Source organism: Stegodyphus dumicola, chromosome X1, assembly GCF_044657685.1.
Source record: "Stegodyphus dumicola isolate Sdum_Otavi_A_Nest chromosome X1, ASM4465768v1".
Classification (NCBI taxonomy): Eukaryota; Metazoa; Arthropoda; class Arachnida; order Araneae; family Eresidae; genus Stegodyphus; species Stegodyphus dumicola.
Window position 1 is genome coordinate 177,599,283 of NC_140780.1, and position 7,741 is coordinate 177,607,023.

The 7,741-nt window shown below is 32.0% G+C and overlaps 1 protein-coding gene across 4 annotated transcripts in view; it reads right to left on the reverse strand.

The window, feature by feature from the left end:
• The window catches only part of LOC118202924 (uncharacterized), a 172,448-nt gene extending 170,133 nt beyond the window's left edge, over positions 1 to 2,315 (reverse strand). For all 4 annotated transcript variants that reach the window (XM_085807043.1, XM_085807042.1, XM_085807041.1 and 1 more), the window contains exon 1: positions 1,937 to 2,315. The gene's annotated coding sequence lies outside the window, so the exon portion shown is untranslated. The remainder of the gene's footprint in view (positions 1 to 1,936) is intronic.
• Positions 2,316 to 7,741: the final 5,426 nt, after the last annotated feature.

Genomic DNA, 7,741 nt, shown 5'->3' on the forward strand with positions numbered 1-7,741 from the left:
AACCTCGGACCGAACTACCAGTGTTCAGCGACTCTACCGCTCGGCCGCTTGTGGGCTTCTCGAAATCAAAAAGAGATATTTATTAAATGTTACATGCACGCGCTCTTGTATTTTCAATTTTCCGGCTTAGCTTTCGTTTAATATTCGTCACGCGCTGCACTGCGCGGAAAATAAAACCATTTAATTTACAATTCAACTAACATAAGCTTTTTAAATGCCAAATTCGTAACAATATTAAAACGCCAAATACTACAGCCAACTTCCTATTAGTATTCAAACTTCCATTCATTAATATAACGCTTTTAAAAATTTGGTGTTCAGCAGCATGTACTTCGAAAAAATTCAACCGTAAGCTCCTGTTCGTATGATATCTATTCATCTCTCCCGACCGCTCACTATACTGTACTAAGAACAGTAGACTGCTGCAACTAGTGATCTTTTACAACACGAAGACGTAACATTCAGATACTAAGTTGAATTTCTTTTCCAAATATCTGTCACTAAAGTAGCTTTAAATTCATTTATTTATTATGTTCATTATTATTATGCTCATTTTATTATGTTCTGTCATTAAATACTTAGTAATTGTGTTAAATCATGAGGTACTTTTTTTTTTTTTTTTTTTTTTTTTTTTTTTTTTGTTACCATTCCTTATCAGTAGTGTCGTTAGCGCTACCCGTCGCGGCCCCTTTGACGAATTTCTCGAGAGGGGAAAAAAAAGGTTTTGGGCCTCGATTGAATGTATAGATTTGTGGTTTTGCTCCTTCCGCATATGAGAGACAAAGATTAATCTATATTTCCTATCTCTTTAAATTAAAAGCATATATTAATACACTGTATCTCAACTTGATAAACTAGTACAAATATAATAAATTATGATGGTTAAATTAATAAATAAATAAAATGCTTATTTAAAAAAATAATAAAATTAAAATATTAAAATCAAAATAAACTCTGTAATTTATTTACTTACTTACTTTTGCTGATATGCCTCGCGCTGTATGGATTATGATTTTGCCTGATGCTGTTTTCTGAATAATGTATGAATATGTTGGAAACCGCAATAGATGATGTAACTTTAGTTAATATATAATTTTGCCTGATATTATGTGTCTTTTGTTACTGTGTCTCAAGGTAGAGGCAAACATATTGTTTCCCATGTTAAAAAAAAAAAAAAAAAAAAAAAAAAAAAATTTTTTTAGTTTTCCTGTCATAGCATAGCATAGTCATTCTAAACTAGACTTATACTGTTATGTGACTGGACCCCCAATATTTATATTTTTATAATTAATTTTCACCCATTTTCACATCTATTTAGCTTTACAAAACACACTCATTACACACACCTGGAAGACTCTATTTAATGTAAATGACAACAGCTTCCTCCCCCTTTGACTACATGAACACAATCGTTGGTTTTTTTTAAAGAAAATTCTCTTACTTCTTTTCCTCTTCTTTCTATAGGCCCTTTTTTTTAAAATTATTAATATATTTTTTCTCTCCATTACTTTTGGGCCATTTATTTTTAATTTTATTTTGTCCCATCTTTTCTTCCTGGCCTTTCGAACTCGTATCAAATATATGAAGTTCCTTTTTACTTTCCTCTGAAATACGAAAAAAAAGTCCCCCCCCCTTTCTGTATACCTTTCCTATGCACGTAAGCTTGAGTTTCGCCCATCGATGCAGAAAGAATTAGCGGGTGCAACACAATACATCTGTCTACTTTGTCTGTCTGAGTGCTGCAACAAGTTTCAACTTCAACAAATTTATGTGAAAATGGAAATAATCAGGAATTACAGCTTCAGTAAACCCTAAAATAATGTGATTTTTTTTTAACCTACATATGACTTCTGGTACGATTTTTAGTTATAATAAATAAGGTTTCGATTTATAAACTAATGTTAATACATCAGAAAATGGAACAAATGCAACTCACTCGTAGTAGGGCGTAAACCAGAATTGGACAATGCTAACTTGCCCAGTTCCTAGTTTCTCAAACAGATGGCAGCAGGTTCCACAGAAGTTGAAATAATCCTTGTGTTGCAATACTATTTTTTTCTAGGAAATATTCTAACGACGTTCTTTGTCTGAAGTATAACACTAACCCCGGCACGAAGACTGAGAAGTTTTTCATAATCGGCATTCCGTTTTTTTATTTAATTCATTAAAATTTTATAGCAATGAACATATCTAACCTACATTAAGCTAACTGTCAGGCAAATGCTAAATAAAAACTTTTGAGAATTCAACTCAGGTTCTAAGAACAATCCAGTATTGGAGCTTTAGGTTTTCATCCGCAGAGAACCCGTTGGCGCTTCGGGAAAGAACCCGTTGGCGCTGTTGCATTTTTATTCGCCAAGCTCGCGGTTCATCGACGATGAGCCGAGCCGTAAACGTGATTTTTAGTGCATGTAAATTCAAGTTTGCAGACAAAACAATATATTAAGCATATGGTAGTAAAAATTCACAGATAATAAGCATGTAGATGTAAAACTAACCGGTTAAACGTGATATACGAAAATAAATTTGTATTAAATTCAAGTTAGCACAGAAAACAATATATTAAGCATAAGACAATATACAAGCATTTATAACGGAAATAAAAAATATAAATTCGTATTAATGTACTGAAATTACCCGGTTAAACGTGATAAACGAAAAAAATGTGTCTTAAATTCCAGTTAACACAGAAAACAATATATTCCCTACTCCAGCAGTGGTTTGCTAATTTTGATGACCATGGTGATGCAACAAACTATTCTGTCATCCTAGATAATCAATAATATTTTTTTATTTCAATTTAATCATCTATTTATGTCACACCTGCCATCCTCTGAAAGGTTATTGTTAGAAAAGCATTAATATATTATCTTGTTCAAATTTTACGCCATAAAAATTTATTTAATCTCAGAATTTTAGATGACAATAACCAATAATAAAAATAAAAGCATTACTTATTTAAAATGCACATTTTTGCGGTCTACGAAAACAAATTACTTTAGACGTTGGAAACCTCATGGTTCTTAGAGCTGTTCATAATTAAGAACACAACGTGAACAGCGGTGTTACAAATTAGCATTCACCCCTCCTTTCATCCCGAACCGAGAACCGGCATCTATCTACGAAAATATTTCTATTTATTCGTTGTTAAAAAATTCAGAAAAAATAATAATAAATAAGAGAAGAATAATATAAATCTGTAAATGCGAACAACGACAGTGATAATTCAATAAAGTGAACGCAAGAGGAATGGTTGCAAACTTCGAACAAGCGAATAGGATAAATCTGTTGGGTTACCAGGTTTGAACTATTATCGCCAAAGTTGGCAATGTTTACATTTACCGGGTTATCTGCGGAAGTGCTTCCGAAGCTTTAAACAGCAGTTAGACTGCTACATTGATAAAATTCAAGGTCAGTAGACAAACAATCTAGTGCTAAAATAACCTTGAATTAGACTTACCTAGATAAAAATGTACACGTGCTGCCATCTATGTGTGACAGTTGTTCGCACGTTTTCCTGATATTCTTAATATTGGATAAAAGAACATTTTACAGCGGGTAAGAAAAAAAAAAAAAAAAAAAAAAACAGGGAGGTAGGAAAGAGATATTCGTAACCTCCAATGGAAAAAACAAAGTTCTTGTAACAGTTTAATACTGAAGAGAGCATTTTACTGTTAAATAAGCAATGAAAACACCTAATCTTGCCAACTCATAAAATTAAATCTTATATGTCAAATACATTTTAAACTCAATTAAAAGAAACAGTGTTTCAATTTCGAAGGCCCGGGCATCTGTTTCTGCATTCCTTTTAACTATAAAATAGTGTAAATATGATAACATAAAAACGTGCATTATCCTGGGGGGGGAAAAATCCAGATTATAATTTAAATACAATTAAAAAGGAGGGGAGTTATGTATGGAGGAGTGCAATCTATATATTAATACAAAAAATTTCATCATCACCTCTACGATTTTATCTTCAGTGTAGGCAATATCAATTGCGGTCAATATTATTATCTCCTGTTAGAATCCTATTTTTTTTATTATTATTTTACTAATGGCATAAAAAGATAGGTGCTGTGAAATGTTAATATGAAATACAAATAAAATTAATTTTTAAATTAATTTCATTTGCACTAGTTAATAGCATGTTGCAACAGTTGTTATGCTTTGATACTAATAAGCAAAGCAATTTTATAATACGAATGATCCTATGCCTAATTGATTGAAAACAACTTTCTGATCTTAAAGTGCCGGACAGAAACAGCTAAGTGAAAATAATAACACCCTAAAGTATTAAAAATTTAATGAAGATAACGACAGTGGATGAAATAAAACGAAGATAAAAATTTAGCAGCAATTTCTTTTGATTTCTGAACATTTCTGGAAGCCTGTTGATTGAAAATATGAGTTTCCGAAAATTGCATGATATCTGCTACCCCAGGGTTTCTTGAACTTTTTTCAGTCGCGACCCTTTTTTTTATCACTGAGATATTTTCGCGCTCCCCAGGACCACATAATGTTTGCAAAAATTTTGTGGGACCCCATAAGTATTGTGCAAATTCGACACACGCCTAAGTGAAACTGTCAGTTTTTTCACTTGTACTGTAATATACTATTGCAGTTTTAGAACATTAACTTTAATTTCTAATTTTAAGACATAGAACAAATGTGGTGGTGTATTTAAAGGCAAAGCACAATAAAGCTAACTGCCTAAGGGGAGGGATGCCTTCGTGGAGGACTTTCTAAGGGAAACTGTCTCGTATACACGTTACACATGGGGAAAACCACGAAAACACCTATGCAGCCAGCCCGTTCGCGGGATTCGAACGTCGGACTGAACTACCAGTGTTCAGCGACACCACTCGGCCGCTGGTGGGCCTAGAACAAACGTGAAAATCTTAAATAAGTTACAGACGAAATGACAGCGTCACGTGCAAAGCAAGGAAAATGAACGTTTTTGTTATAAAAAGAATGCATCGAAACGTTTTCGTTTTTTTCTTTGTCTGTATTGTCCTATCTTTATCTCACCTTAGGTCAGGCTCCTACCCTCATTCAATCGAGCTGTCCATGGAGATAGGAAGTAAGATGGAGTAGCCCTAAACAGGTTTCTCCCGTACCGACGCCTATTCTATGATCACTGGATCTGTCTACAACTTGAGCGAACATTATTGACTCAAAAAAAACCGGTATAGACAGCCATCACAACTTATCGGAAAAAGCCATTCTGTGGTCCTCAGTTGGTGGGCGGGTGGGTCTATTTGACTTTACTGAAAGGGGACAAGGCTTCAAGGAGCTTTAGACCAATCGCAGTACAGACCGAGTGACGAAATTTATAGCGCGCGCTGGCCAACGACTTCATATTATCTCGTTGGCGCTGGCTGAAGTTCTAGAAATATTCTCCCATTATTTCACTAACTCACACGCTGCATTTGTAGTTAAAAAAAAATCGCACAAAACAGTATTATGACCAACACGCAGCAGAATATGCTGCTGTATTATGTGAAGGAAAATCTCATTTTTTAAGGGGAAAGTTAACGCAGGAATTTAGAACTAAGAAATAAAGAGTCATATGGGATACCACGAAAGCAATGGTAAATAGATAAGAGTAAATGAATTAAGCTTACTTCAAATCCTTTTAGAAATAAACAATTTTAACCATTTAAATTTATAGTATGATTAATTTGCATTACAATCTAATAGCAAAATAAGTTTTTTTTTTTTTTTTTTTTTTTTTTTTTCATGCTTACATTAAAACTCTTTTCCCGCAATTTATTTTACAGTTAATATTGGAAAAATATTTCTTTAAGTAAGAAATTAGAAAGAACATATTTCTTTCTTAATATTTCTTCCCTATTTTTATTTTCTTTCTCTATGAAAATTATTTCTTTCAGGAGAAGAAATAAAATTCATTCGCTATTACAGTATGGCCGATTGCTGCTGCATTCAACTATCACACACGCATCAAAATGCTTTATTTTATATAATTTATTCTATAATTAACATGAAAGAAAATATTTTTTCATTATAAAATATATAACCGAAATTAAACTAATCTATCCTGTATGTGTGATTAATTCGTTTTGCACTTTTTGTCACACAATTACTAATAAATTTTTTTTTAAATATTACCTTGCTGTTATTTTAATTTTATATATAAGAACTGCTTAGTTTAAATATTCTTCCTTCTCAAAAGATTTTATTCTGTAAAAATAATGAAAATATAGTAATATTTTCACAATGCAAGTACTAAAGTAAAAATCAGTGTAGGTCTCCTACAGTTGAAGGTCCTTGTCAAACCAGCGTTTCGACACATTTTAAATAGAAAACTAATAATAATTAATGTCTCTTTTACAATATAAAAATGCTATATAAACCGTCTTTTTTTTTTTTTTTTTTTTTTTTTTTTTTAAGTTTGCAAAGAAACAATGATTTTTTTAATACTATAATAGGTTACAAAAGTACTATTCCATGAACAAACCATTAGTCTTACAGCATTGTTACTTTATAGCATAATACAATAATTATGCAGTATAATTCTGCTAACAAGCCCACCAGCCGCCGAGCGGTAGAGTCGCTGAATGCGGGTAGTTTGGTCCGAGGTTCGAATCCCGCGAACGAGCTGGCCGCCGTTTTCGTGGCTTTCCCCCATGTGTAACATGTATACGAGACAGTTTCCCTCAGAAGTCCTCACTTAGAAACCAGTTTTAAAACGTAATAAAATTACACACAAACACGCTTAAAAAAAAAAAAAAAAAAAAAAAAAAAAAAAAACTTTCAGATTTTATATTGCTTCGAAAGGGGCATTTTTTAACGTTTTGCGTGTTACCTTTATTTATTAAATATCATGTTTTCCTCACTTAAACCATAAAATTCAATTCAACAGCAATATCATATAATTTTAAAAAAGCAATAGCTTTAGAATTTCCGATACATAGTCTCGCGCGCTAGAGATGAAAATGTTTTTTTTCTTTTTTTTTCGTACAATGTTGCCGTTGCTCGCTTTGAAATCGTTGGGTTTATTAATCAAAAACTCATAAATGCTTTACAAAATATAAAATAGATAATAAAACAAATTCCCAGTTCCAAATTTGGGCCTCCAGATGCCTATATTAGGATGGAGGATTACGTTATTCAGAATTTCATGGCTCTAAGTAACGTTGTGTTATCACAGTGCGTGAAACATTCTTACATTCTGCAGATTCCTATTTAGTTAATTTCTTTAAATATAATAGAGTGCGATAATACTTGGTGGTAACGATTTGAAAAGTGAAACGCCATTTATCGTGAAACGCCACAAAATGGCAAAACGAAATTAATAGCCCCTCTGGGCTAAAACTTATTTTTAAAAGTATCACACTAGTAGTAGTACAGCTACTGAAGAAAATATTATAAAGCTATTTTATAGTTATATATATATATATATATATATATATATATTTAATTTTTATTTTACAGTAGTGTGAATTTCGCGTAATAATGAACGACATTCCTTTATTGTGTTCATAGTATTATTCGTAAGGTATTCAACTGTTAGATTTTAAAGTAAACGTAATTCTTGCTGTACATAAATCGAGTAGAAGCTTATCGGATGTCTATATTTGTATTTAATGAAGAAGGTTTATGTACTTGATAACCTTATTATCTTCTACATTTTTAAAGCATACAATTACAACTTATATCTATAATTCCAGGAATAATATAAATAACCTTTCTTTCAGTAGAAATTGCGTTTTTACTT